We start from the raw sequence: 12,927 nt of genomic DNA, 5'->3' as shown, positions 1-12,927 counted from the left end.
CATTTGTCATATACGGTGTTGAAAAGTATGCATAATGTCCACAGCAAATGGATATGAAGGGAATAATCCTGAAAGTAACCCATAAATTGATATAGTAAGCATTGAGCTATCACATTTTAGGACTGAGAAGCCAGACATCTGGTTTTGTCACGCCAACATTCAATTTGCCATCACTGGTATAGCTATGGTGATTTAACTATTTGTTCGTTAAGCTGGAGCCAAAATTTGTTTAAAATAATCGGGATCTATTTACAAGTGATGAGAACAATACACATTCTTTAGCAAAAGAATGACATCTGACCATTTTTAAAGAAAGTGAAGAGAGTCAAAAAACTCTCAAGTGGTTTAGAACTTGGTGATACAAAGCCTAGACAATTATTAAGAAGGCTATGCCTATACTAATGTGTTGGCCAAGATCTCAGAAAGACTTCAGATTGAAAACTTCCAAGCAGTATTCAAAGTATGTTAGTTATGTCTCACAAAACAGTACATTAAGATTCCTCAAATGGCACATCTTATCATCAAAATGCAGTCTGTTGCGAAGGTTCAAATTGCATCAGTTAAGCCCATTCCATCTACATCAGGGCTTAACAACTGGCCGGTTTTGAGCGCGAGTACTCGCGTCTGCTCAGGCATGTGCTTGCGAGCAGGTGCAAGGTCGCGGAGTAGGGAGGGAGGGGAAGGAGGGGAAATGCGCGCGCACGTTTGAATAGGGCCACAGCCTGCCTATTGAATTCGCGCCGACTGTGTAACGTTTAAAGTACTACGATCAGCTCTAACAGTCACTTCGATGGTTAGGAATCATGTCAAGTGGCCGTTCTGTAACCCCAATCATGCTTTCGCAGTTCAACCCCCATTGGGAGGAATTGTGTCTGTTTACAGAAAAAGATGGTGTTGCAAAATGTTTAGTATGTCACAAAACGCTGAATTCTTTTAGGAAATTTAATTTGCAGCGACATTATATGTCGTACCACGCGAAAGACTGCGGAAGTGGAAAATGTGATGGACCAGATCGTGCACAGGAAGTTACTAAACTTAAAAGGAAGCTATCCGAAGAAGATCTGGACGACGAAGAAAGATCAACTGAGGCAGCTCTCAGAGTGAGTTACAAAATTGCTGGATTTTAGCAAAATCCCTGCGCCCCTTCACTGATGGCGATTTAATAAAAGAATGTTTGGTAGTTGTAGTAGAACATTTGTGTCCATCTCAAGTTGAACAGTTTCGTATTGTGCCATTATCTGACATGATCATTATGCGTCGCATACAGGACATGGGAGATGACGTTCAGAGCCAGCTTGCAAATAACTGTAACGATTTTATAGCATATTCTCTAGCTCTGGACGAAAGTGTTGATATCACTGGAACAGCGCAGCTTGCCATATTTATTAGAGGTGTTAATAGAGATCTTCAGGTGAGGGAGGAGCTCCTCGATGTAGTAGCCATGAAGAACACTACAACCGGAGGTGATATTTTAAGTAGTGTTGAAGAAAGTGTTGAAAATATAGGATTGTCGTGGAATTCTTTAGTTTCAGTGTCTACAGACGGTGCACCAGCGATTACAGGGGAAAAAAATCAGGTTTCGTTGCGCAGTTGAAGGAGAAAATGCAAAAACTGACCGTGCCGAATGAAATAAGGGGCGTTCACTGTGTCATCCAACAGGAAACCTTATGTGCAAAGAGTATCACTCTAAAAAATGTGACGAGTGTTGTTGTTCGTACAATTAATTATATAAGGAAAAATGGGCTACAACACAGGCAATTTAAAAGCTTTCTTGAGGATGTAGAAAGCCAGTATGGTAGCCTGCCTCATTACAGCGAGGTCCACTGGCTTAGTCGTGGCGAATTATTAAATCGATTTTTTTGCCTATTAGATGAGATAAATATGTTCATGGAAATAAATAACATGTGTGTTCTTGAATTGAAAGAGCCTTCATGGAACTGTGATCTCGCGTTTTTAGCAGATTTAACTAGCCATCTGTATGCTTTGAACATTTCACTACAAGGTAAAGATCTGCTAATTACTCATTTCATAGATCCAATACGAGCTTTTAAAATGAAATTGACACTTTGGGTGAGTCAGCTGGCAACAGGAAATCTAGCTCATTTTCCTAAATTATCAACCATGCAAGATGTTCACAAAGACTGTGAACGTTATTCACATAGTTTAGTTGCCCTTAAGCAAGAATCTGATCAATGCTTTCAAGATCTGACAGCACCAGACAGTGATTTTTATATGTTCCCCTCTCCATATTCAGAGAATATTGAAGAGATTCGTCCTGAGCTGCAACTAGAAATTATTGACCTGCAGTGTGACAGAGAATACAGAGACAAATTTCAGAACAAGAAAAACATTTTGGAATTCTACAGACACTTCCCTCAGGATAGATTTCCTCATTTGCACAAACTGGCGGCTACAATAATATCAATGTTCGGTTCCACGTATGTTTGTGAACAACTGTTCTCTGCAATGAAATGTAACAAGACGTGCCTGAGAAACGCATTGTCTGATCGAAATTTAAACTGCACACTGCGCCTACAATGCACAAGAACAATTACTCCGAACATAGTCGCAATTGTAAAGGGCAAAAAGTACAAGATAACCGAGAATCCCACACTTCAGTGACACCTTTTATTGTGTAACAGTTCACAAATTAATACATTTGTAGAGGCATACACTAAGCTAATAAAATTATGTGGCATGTGTACATTCTCCTTTATTTGTTTCATTTGTCGCAGTAATAATTCGTGAGTGATATGCTTGCAGGTGGCCGCGGATTTCCATTGCCTGGTGGCAGCTGTTGTGTGCCCCACGCGACTCTCCCCATTCTCCGCTCTGGTCCGGTAGTGGGGGTAGCGTGCTCGCGCTGCTCAGTGCTCGCGCCTTGCTGCTCACAGCTTGCTCCGCGAGCACGTATGTTGTGAAGCCCTGATCTACATCCTTGTCCGTGTCAGTCCAAGAAATTAAGAATTGATGAAAATGATATTAAGGTGTTTAGAAAACCAAGTGGGCAAAGATCGCACAGTGGAAGTAGAAGCAGAGAAAAATTTAATAAGTAGGCAAATATTGCTATTATCACTGTAAGCCTGAAACAATGTGTCAGCCTTACCAGTGCCCGAATAAGGAAAACTAGAAAGGGTAGACAATAGTAGCTGAGTGTTCTACCTCTCTACCCACATCAAGCCGCCAATATCACCTATTTATTAACAATCAAAATGGTGAAATGTTATTTTTTCTGGTAGATAGCAGTGCAGATTTGTTTATTTTATTATTTTCAAAATGCAAGAAAGTTAAACCCATGAATTTCAGTTATTCTGCAAATGGGTCAGAAATAAAAACTTACAGTTCAGAGCTGTTAACCATTAATTTAGAGCTCAAACAAAATTTTGAACGGCCATTCATCATGGCAGACATATCAAAAGGCATGTGGGGTGAGTGGTGCCAATTTCCTTCCTCATTATGGTTTACTCGATGTACAAAATAAAAGGTTAATAGACAACAACACCAAATAAAAGATTTCACCAGAGGGAACTGTTCTGACTCGCCGATCATTCAAAGCGCCACTGCGCAATTACGCGCGTCCTCTACGTGCGGCGCTGTCTGCCAGCCATGCAACAGCTGCGCCACCTAAGCGGCCAGCCGAGCAGTGGCCGCTAGACTGGGACTCAGTGCCCATTCGAATGCTAACGTGTACACATGTCTTGCTTGTAAACTTTCTCTGTGACTTAAATGTGTTGCGTCGTTCTGAAATATATTTGTTGAACTTGACGTTATAACAACTGGCGACGAGGTAGTGGATTTTTCCTTTTCACAGTTGACCCACAGGGTTCCATGGCTACTTGCTTGTAAACTTTCTCTGTGACTTATATGTGTTGCGTCGTTCTGAAATATATTTGTTGAACTTGACGTTATAACAACTGGCGATGAGGTAGTGGATTTTTCCTTTTCACAGTTGACCCACAGGGTTCCATGGCTACTGTCGAGCAACTATTGCAAAATCTCCTTGAACAGCAAACGCTTCTAACAGCGGCGATTCGCGATTTCGTCACGGTGTCAAATGCGGGGCGTTTCTCGTCGTTGGCTGTACCTCCTTTTCCTCCTTACGACGAGACGGCGGAAGACTGGTCTGATTACTAACAGTTGACCCACAGGGTTCCATGGCTACTGTCGAGCAACTATTGCAAAATCTCCTTGAACAGCAAACGCTTCTAACAGCGGCGATTCGCGATTTCGTCGCGGCGTCAAATGCGGGGCATTTCTCGTCGTTGGCTGTACCTCCTTTTCCTCCTTACGACGAGACGGCGGAAGACTGGTCTGATTACTAAAAACGTCTTCGACAGCACTTCTTGGCATTTCGTGTCACGGACGAACAACCATGTAAGTCTCTGTTCCTTTCCTGGATTTCACCTCAAATGTATCGGTTGTTGTCGCAATTGGCTCCTTTGAAGGATCCTGCGTCTTTGTCCTTTGCTGAAATGTGCTCATTTCTGTCTGTCTATTTTCAAAAGCAAACTCATGTGGTAGCCTCTCGTGTTGCCTTTTATCGTTGTCAAAAACAGCCACATCAGTCCTATCGCACTTGGGCTGCTGAACTTCACGGCCTCAGTCGAAACTGTCAATTTGTTACTGACGTTCACAAAGAATCCTATGCCGATTCCATGGTACGGGATGCTATTATCCGGTTGGCGCCCGACAAAGAAGTTCAGCAACGTGCCCTTCAGTTGGCGAATCCGACTCTAGATGAAGTTCTCTCCATTGCGCAGTCTTTTGAAATTTCTCATGCCGCTGGGGCGCAAATAGAGGCGTGGGGTGATGTCGGGGAAATACAACCTCTGTGCGCTATTGACGACGCATGTGGCGCGTCCCCGCCGGCCGACGTGGCCGCAGTGCGCTCCCACGCGCAGCCTCGGCCTAGCTGTAAACAACCCGCTAAGAAACTGCAGCAAAACCCCTGGCAACTTCCTTCATGTCCGTGGTGTTTTACGAAACATTCATGCGAGGTTGTCCCCAACGTTGGGCTGTGTGTCACAATTGCAAAAAGAAAGGTCATGTGTCTTCCGTTTGCAAATCCGACCGCATACATGATGTTCATGAACATGACGCTGATTCTGATTCTGTGTTGTCTGTCAATTGCACTTCTTCCCTTTCAGGGAAGTTATTCCTCACTGTCCAAATCCTTGGTCGAGATGTTCGCATGCAAGTGGATACTGGTTCTGCTGCCACTATAATTAATTCTCAGACGTATCTTCAGTTGGGTTCTCCACTCCTGTCACCTGGCAATTACGGACGTACAATAAACAGAAGATTTCTCTCTTGGGACAATTTAATGCTGAGGTATCTTACAAATCCGTCGTTTGCACTGTTCCCATATTTGTGGTTGACCTGAGCAATGCAGAAAATCTTTTTGGTTTCGATGCCTTTCGCGTTTTTGGGTTCTCCATAGATGACTCTGTCAATATTGTCTCTGATGCTATTCCTTATGCTCAACTGGATTCCTTGTCGACGACATTTTCGTCCCTTTTTTTTCCTGGGTTAGGCCGTGCAAATGACATTGAAGCTCATATCACGCTCAAACCCACTGCTCGGCCTAAGTTTTTTCGGGCTCGGCCCATTCCTGTGGCCCTTCGTGATCAGATAAAATGGGAGTTGGATCGTCTCACTACGTCAGGGGTCTTGCTTCCTGTCACTTCCAGTGAGTGGTCCTCTCCTGTTGTTGTCGTTGCTAAGCCAAATGGTGATATTTGTCTCTGTGGCAATTTCAAAGCCACTGTAAATGCTCAATGCCTCATCGACACTTACCCTATGCCCCGTCCTGAAGAACTGTTCACTAAACTTGCTGGAGACCAGTATTTTTCTAAAATTGACCTGTCAGAAGCTTATCATCAACTTCCTCTCGACGCTGCTTCCCGGCAGTTTCTGGTCCTTAACACGCCTTTCGGCCTCTATCAATACTAACGATTGCCATTCGGGGTTGCTAGCGCCCCTGCTCTCTTTCAGCGATTCTTGGAACAATTATTGCTCCCTGTCCCTGGGTGTATCAATTATATGGACGTCATTGTTGTCACTGGCTCCACCACTGAAGAACATCTTCAAAATCTCCGCACACTTTTTCATGTCTTACAGACTGCCGGTCTTAAGTGTAATCTTCAGAAATCACAATTTTTTCAGGCATCTATCACGTATTTGGGGTTTCAACTCTCTCGGGAGGGTATTCGTCCGCTTCAGCAAACTGTCGCTGCAATCAATGCCCTTCCTCGCCCCACATCTGTTAAGGAACTGCAGGCCTTCTTGGGGAAAATAGCATACTATCACAAGTTTTTACCATCTGCGGCTTCGGTGGCTCAGCCGTTGCATCGCCTGTGGCATAAAAACGTGCCTTTGCACTGGTCCGCGTCATGCGATGCCACTTTCCAGAAATTGAAGACTATGCTGAAACAGGCCCCGTGCCTGGCTACTTATCGACCTGGTCAACATCTTGTTCTTGCCACAGATGCCTCTCAATACGGGGTTGATGCAGTCCTTGCGCACCGTTTTTTTGACGGTTGGGAACAACCCATTGCTTCTGCCTCCAAAATGCTCACGGATGCCCAACAAAAGTATTCTCAAATTGAAAAAGAAGCTTTGGCCATTATTTATGCTCTTCATAAGTTTGGTGTTTTTCTCTATGGCTCAAAATTTCATCTTGTTACGGATTACAAACCACTTGTTTCCTTGTTTCATCCATCAACTTCACTTCCCGACAAGGCTGCACACCGCCTCCAGCGTTGGGCTCTTTACTTGTCTCGTTTCAATTATGAGATTCATTTCCGGCCAACGGCTCAACATGCAAATGCTGATGCTCTGTCTCGCCTTCCCATGGGTCCTGATCAGGCATTCAATAGGGACGAACTTTTGTGTTTCCACCTGGATGTTGCCGAGCAGCGGGTTGTGGACGGGTTCCCCATCCCTGGGGACAGGCTGGCGGCTGCTGCGAGTTCTGACCCTACCCTCTCCCGGGTTTTACGCTGTATTCAGAAGGGTTGGCCAGATCGCCCGTCCGCTAAGACTTCTGATCCGTTGCGGAACTACTACGCTTTGCGCTACCGCCTCACGGCTAGGGATGGTGTTATCCTCCTCTCCACTGACAATGCTTCGCCGCGTGTCGTGGTACCTGCATCTTTGCGTGCTTCGGTCTTGCGCCTCCTTCACCAAGGGCACTGGGGTGTGTCTCGCACAAAATCTCTGGCGCACCGTCATGTGTACTGGCCTGGCATCGACTCTTGAAGTAGCACACATGGTCGCTGCCTGCGACCCTTGTGCGTCACAGGCCGCTGCCCCGAAGTCATCTTTGTCACTGTGGCCTTCGCCTGAGAAGCCCTGGGAGCGCATTCATGCTGACTTTGCGGGACCCTTTTTAGGTACTTATTGGCTACTCGTAATTGACGCCTACTCTAACTTTCCTTTCATTGTCCGTTGCACGTCACCTACCACTGCGGCAACCACCTGTGCTTTCGCGGCCGCATTTTTTCTTTGGAAGGCCTCCCCTTTACTCTTGTTACTGATAATGGTCCGCAATTTGCCTCTTCCGAATTTGCGGATTTTTGTGCTCATCACGGCGTTATGCATGTCACGGCCCCGCCGTTCCATCCACAATCCAACGGTGAGGCTGAATGACTGGTCCGCACATTTAAGGCTCAGATGCGGAAACTTCTGACTTCTTCTGCTGCTGATGATGCGCTTCTCCAGTTTCTGGCGTCTTACCGTTTCACCCCCATGGGCGACCACAGCCCAGCTGAGCTCTTACATGGCTGACAGCACCGCACGCTACTTCATCTTCTGCGGCCTTCCACCTCACGGCCGCGGGTGCCTTCACTTGGCCGGTTCACCGCCGACGACCTCGTCTGGGTACGGGGATATGGCAGGCGGCCAAAATGGAGCCCGCGCCACATCTTACGACACTGTGGCAGATGCCTGTATGAAATCCAGATGGACACGGGTGTTGCAGTGCGTCATTCGGACCTGCTTCGGCCTCGTGTGCTGGCAACGCCTGTTCCAAATGCCGCTACGCCACCTTCGGCTCTACCTGACGCTCGGGATCTTGGCATCTCTAAATAATCACAACGCAGCCCTCTCACCATCATCGCGATGCCAGCACAAGAACGGACGCCACCAGGAGACGTGCAGGAACCGGATGACCATCCTCTGTCAGAGCAAATCTACTCGCCTCCTCCTCCAACGGACGCCGACACATCGCCCATGTCTCCTGTCATATCAACTGGACTTGCTGCAACGGGCAGATTGGTGCATGGGGCCCCAGCAGATTCGACCCCTTCGTCTCCCGTCATCTCGACCCGTTATCATCGGGGACACTTCCGTCTGTACGGGAAGCCTCCTCCTCGAGACTTTACGGCGAGTCAAACAATGCCTATGGACGTTAGCCATCTCCAGGACACCTCCATCAAGACCAGTGCAACAATTTCAAAGGGGGGAAAAGTGTAGTGACTCACTGATCATTCAAAGCGCCGCCGTGCAATCACGCGCGTCTTCTACGTGTGGCGCTGTCTGCCAGCCATGCAGCAGCTGCGCCACCTAAGCGTCCAGCCGAGCAGCAGCCGCTAGACTGGGACTCAGTGCTCATTCGAATGCTAACGTGTACACATGTCTTGCTTGTAAACTTTCTCTGTGACTTATATGTGTTGTGTCGTTCTGAAATATATTTGTTGAACTTGACGTTATAACAGTAACCACTGTGAATTCTAAGTACTCAGTAAAGCTCCCTCTATGCAACATGCCAGTTCCCAAACTTTTGGAGAAATTTCCTGAACTAACAAAATCATTCACAGTACCAAAGGTGTTGAAGCACAAACTGCAGCATTATAGCACTATGTCTAGTGATCCACCAGTATACAGTAAAGCCCTTAGATCGAACTGATGTAAACTGCAAACTGCTAAAAATGAATTTCAGTTTATACTAAATTACAATGGGCCAGTCCACGACAATTTGTTATAAAGCCAAATAGTAATGACATTGTGGAGATTATCACCATATGAATGACAGAGTCTCCCAGCCCGGTACCCACTAAAGTGCACGTCATATATCTTGGCGGCCGAGTTTAGGTTCGTTCTGCGCATCTGACATCACAAAACACAGTCAGCCAATGAACAGAGAACGACGTTGCCAGATCTCAACTGCGGTGCAGAGCACGGACGAGTGTCTTCAGTTTTAGAAACGTTCAGTCATAAATAAAGTAATAGAACAAAAGCAATGTCTTGATAGCAGACTTTCTTTTATAGAAAGTTTGGAAACGCATTCTTTATACCAATTGCTTCATATTCTATTAATTAATTAAACCAAACAAGCAATAAGACTCCTAATTCAGGCGATAGCAAGGAAAGGTGTTTGTTTCAATCTCACAAACTGCCTTTTCGCAATAAAGAACAGCGGTAGTTGTTTATTTCCTATTGTACTTCGACGAAGCGTGAGTAATTCATAGTCATACCAACAGTGTTTATAAATAGTTGCGTGCGGTGTTAGAGTCCTTATGGAGTTACACTGTTCGATGAGTAGAGGTAGCGGAATGGTTAAGGTGTTGGGCTGCCAAGTGAAAGTTTATGAGTTCAAACCTTGTGCGGTGATTAATATTTTCTTTATTTAAAAACAATATTGGAGTGCCTTACTTCACGAATTTTATTCGTTTGAATGAAATTTCTAGTGCTTTGCGTCTTCATTAACTTTTTCGCTGCTGCACACACATGCTCCCCGCATTCCGCGCTGTGCGCGATTTTGTCATCACTGCACTTCTCGCCTGTGCTGACACATGGTGTTCCCACTGCTTTGACACACTTATCATTCGAGTTCACAAAAACTATTTGGCCAAAAAATTTGATTTTTACACGTCTTCTTGACTGATACCTTCCCCCCATAAATGACTTAATTTTGTTTTGATGTGCAGCATTAAATGTAGTAAACCATTGCACGAAATTTTGAAGAGTTTGCAAAGGTAAAAGTCCATAGCGTATACTTTCTGTATGGTCGATTTTAGTTGCCACAATGTTGAGAATGAAATGTGGACAAGATACCTAAATTTCATATAATATTTACTGTATAACAATATCTCATTTAATTTAAGTACCACATAGGTGTCGTATGTAATATTGAGAAATATTCCGTCTTTCGCGACTGTAATAAAAGTTTTATTTACACAGGGCGCGTTTGGCTTTATTTTAAAGCACTTCCATCGGTGAAAGGTATGGCACATACACAATGGTATTCATGTTCTATTTCTTGTTTTTGTTCCACAGTCGCAGTTTTACCAATGGTATTGAAATATATCCCTCTTCTGCAACTTAATAAGCGACTTATTTAGACCAGACGCGTTTCTCTCTTTTGAAGCATATAAGAGGACTGTATTTTGTGTCCTCCATTACCAAGTCACCTTTCATAGTTTTGTGCTGCGGTAGCACAATATTCAACGTTTGTGTTGGGTCATCAGTGTTTTAGCAAATAAATGCTGTTTGTGTGTGCCACACACAAAATTATATTTGACATAGCTCTCAGCACTTCACTGACAGACGGTATATTCAAGTCCTAATGTTTTTGTAAGTCCACAGTTTTGTTTAATGTATTTTGTCTACTTCCTTTTGATTGATTGAAGTGCTTTAAAATAAAGCCAAACGTGCCCAATGTAAGTAAAACTTTTGTTACAGTTGCGAAAGGTGGAATATTTCTCAATATTACATACGACACTTATGTGGTGCTTAAATTAAATGAAATATATAGGTATCTTGTCCACATTTCATTCTCAACATTGTGGCAACTAAAATCGACCATCCGGAAAGTATACTCTATGGACTTTACCTCTACAAACTCTTCAAAATTTCGTGCAATGGTTTACTATATTTAATGCTGCATAATAACTGCATTGAACATAGAAACAAAATTAAGTCATTTATGGGGGGAAGGTATCAGTCAAGAAGATAGGTAAAAATCTAATTTTTGAGCCAAATAGTTTTTGTGGAATCGAATGATAAAGAGTGTCAAAGCAGTCGGAACACAATGTGTCTGCACAGGCGAGCAGTGCAGCGACAAAAATCGCCCACAGCGCGGAATGCAGGGAGCACATCTTTGTAGCAGCGAAAGGGTTAATGCGGCCGTGGTGGCTTTACTTCATGAACTGTGCGCTCCCCCCTAAACGTAAGCTTGCGAACTATGCTATACTATGGCGCTGCTTCTCTTGGCGCGTGCATTGTGTGCAACTGGCAACGCAGCAATCTCCCGCGTCTAGGCGGGCATGCGCGAGCCGCCAAGATAAAAGAATTGAACTATAGTTGACGTAATTTTATGCTGCAAAATAAAACTATATTCTTAAAAACTGACCTTCTGAAAGCATATTACCAAATTACATAAGTCCTTCGGACTTTGTAATACACCTAGCACATTTCGGAGGTTAAACATGATGATTTAAGACAACTAGATTTCTTTTTCCATATTGGGATGGTATTTTAATAGCATCTGAGTCACCAGAGCAACATGTTGAGCAGTTAAATTCACTCTTTAAACAGCTGATTAAGTATGGTCTCATGATACATGTTGTAAAAACAGTATTTGGTGTACGAGAGCTAACACTCTTAAACATTTAATTACACCTGCGGAAAGAAAGCCATATCCAGAAAGGGTTGCGACAATAACAGACTACAAATAAAAAAAAAAAACAGTTTGTCAACTGTGAGCATTCTTAGGGATCATCAATTTCTATCAACAGTGTTTGGAACATGCTACTGAAAAACCAAACTTTGCTGAATGATTACCTAAAAGGTACGTCTAAAAATAACCCAAGATTGGACAGTTCCAAAAATGCAAAGATCTCGCAAATGCTATGCTTTTGACATTTTCTTGTTTGTATGACTCTCTTGTATTATTTTGCAGCAGATCCAACAGTGGTAAGATAAATACTGGAGACTGACTGAATATTTTTCCTTTCCTTCTTTTTCCACAATGCCACAGAAGAAGTATTTCACATATGACAGAGAGCTGCTTTGTATCTACGTGGCTGTCAAATACTTCCAATATCTGTTAGAAGGAAGAGACTTCATTATTTATACTGACCAGGCTCCTATAACACATGCATTTATGCAAAATAATGGGAAAGTAATGCCAATCCAACCACGTTATCTCCAGTATATTTCACAGCTTATTATAAATCTGCGAAATACATCTGGTAAAGTAAATGTTGTCACTGATAGCTTGATAAAGGCTTGAAGAATTAGTTCCAGTTAACAATCAAGATATAACCAGACACAAGGAGATGATAAAGAACTTTATCAACTACAGTCTAGCCGTCGAGCATCACTTAAATTAAAATACCTTTTGACACAAGGAGGAAAACAACTGTGGTGCGATGTGTCAACACAAAGCCCTTATATTCCTGAATCATCTAGATATCCTATTTTGGCTCTCCTAGATATTAAGACGAATGTAAACATGGTCTAATTAAGGTTTGTCTGGATCAATATAAAGAGGATGTACGAACCTGGTTGAAAACATGTACTGCTTGTTAAAGAAAAAAAACAATGAAGTATCATGATATGTTCTAGTGCCTTATGCCTATTTTATAGTAACGACTACTTCAAAATAATTCACCTTGACTTGATAAAACCAATGCCTCCTCCTGATGAATATAATTTTTATTTAACATGCCTCCAAGGCACACAAGCAGGAGTAGTATCATGAGCATTTTTCAATTGTTGGATCACTAAATCTGGAAAGCCAAACTGAGTAGTGACCAACTGTGCAAGACAGTTTAAATCTGAGCTGTTCCATGCACTATCAAAAATATGTGCTTGTAATCAAACCCAAACTACAGCATATCACCCTTAATCAAATGGAAAAATTGAAAGATTTCATCGTGGGCACCTAAGCAGCCATCCAAGCCTATGCAACTGCTAAATGGA

Source organism: Schistocerca nitens, chromosome 9, assembly GCF_023898315.1.
Source record: "Schistocerca nitens isolate TAMUIC-IGC-003100 chromosome 9, iqSchNite1.1, whole genome shotgun sequence".
NCBI lineage: Eukaryota > Metazoa > Arthropoda > Insecta > Orthoptera > Acrididae > Schistocerca > Schistocerca nitens.
This window is presented reverse-complemented; position numbering follows the sequence as displayed.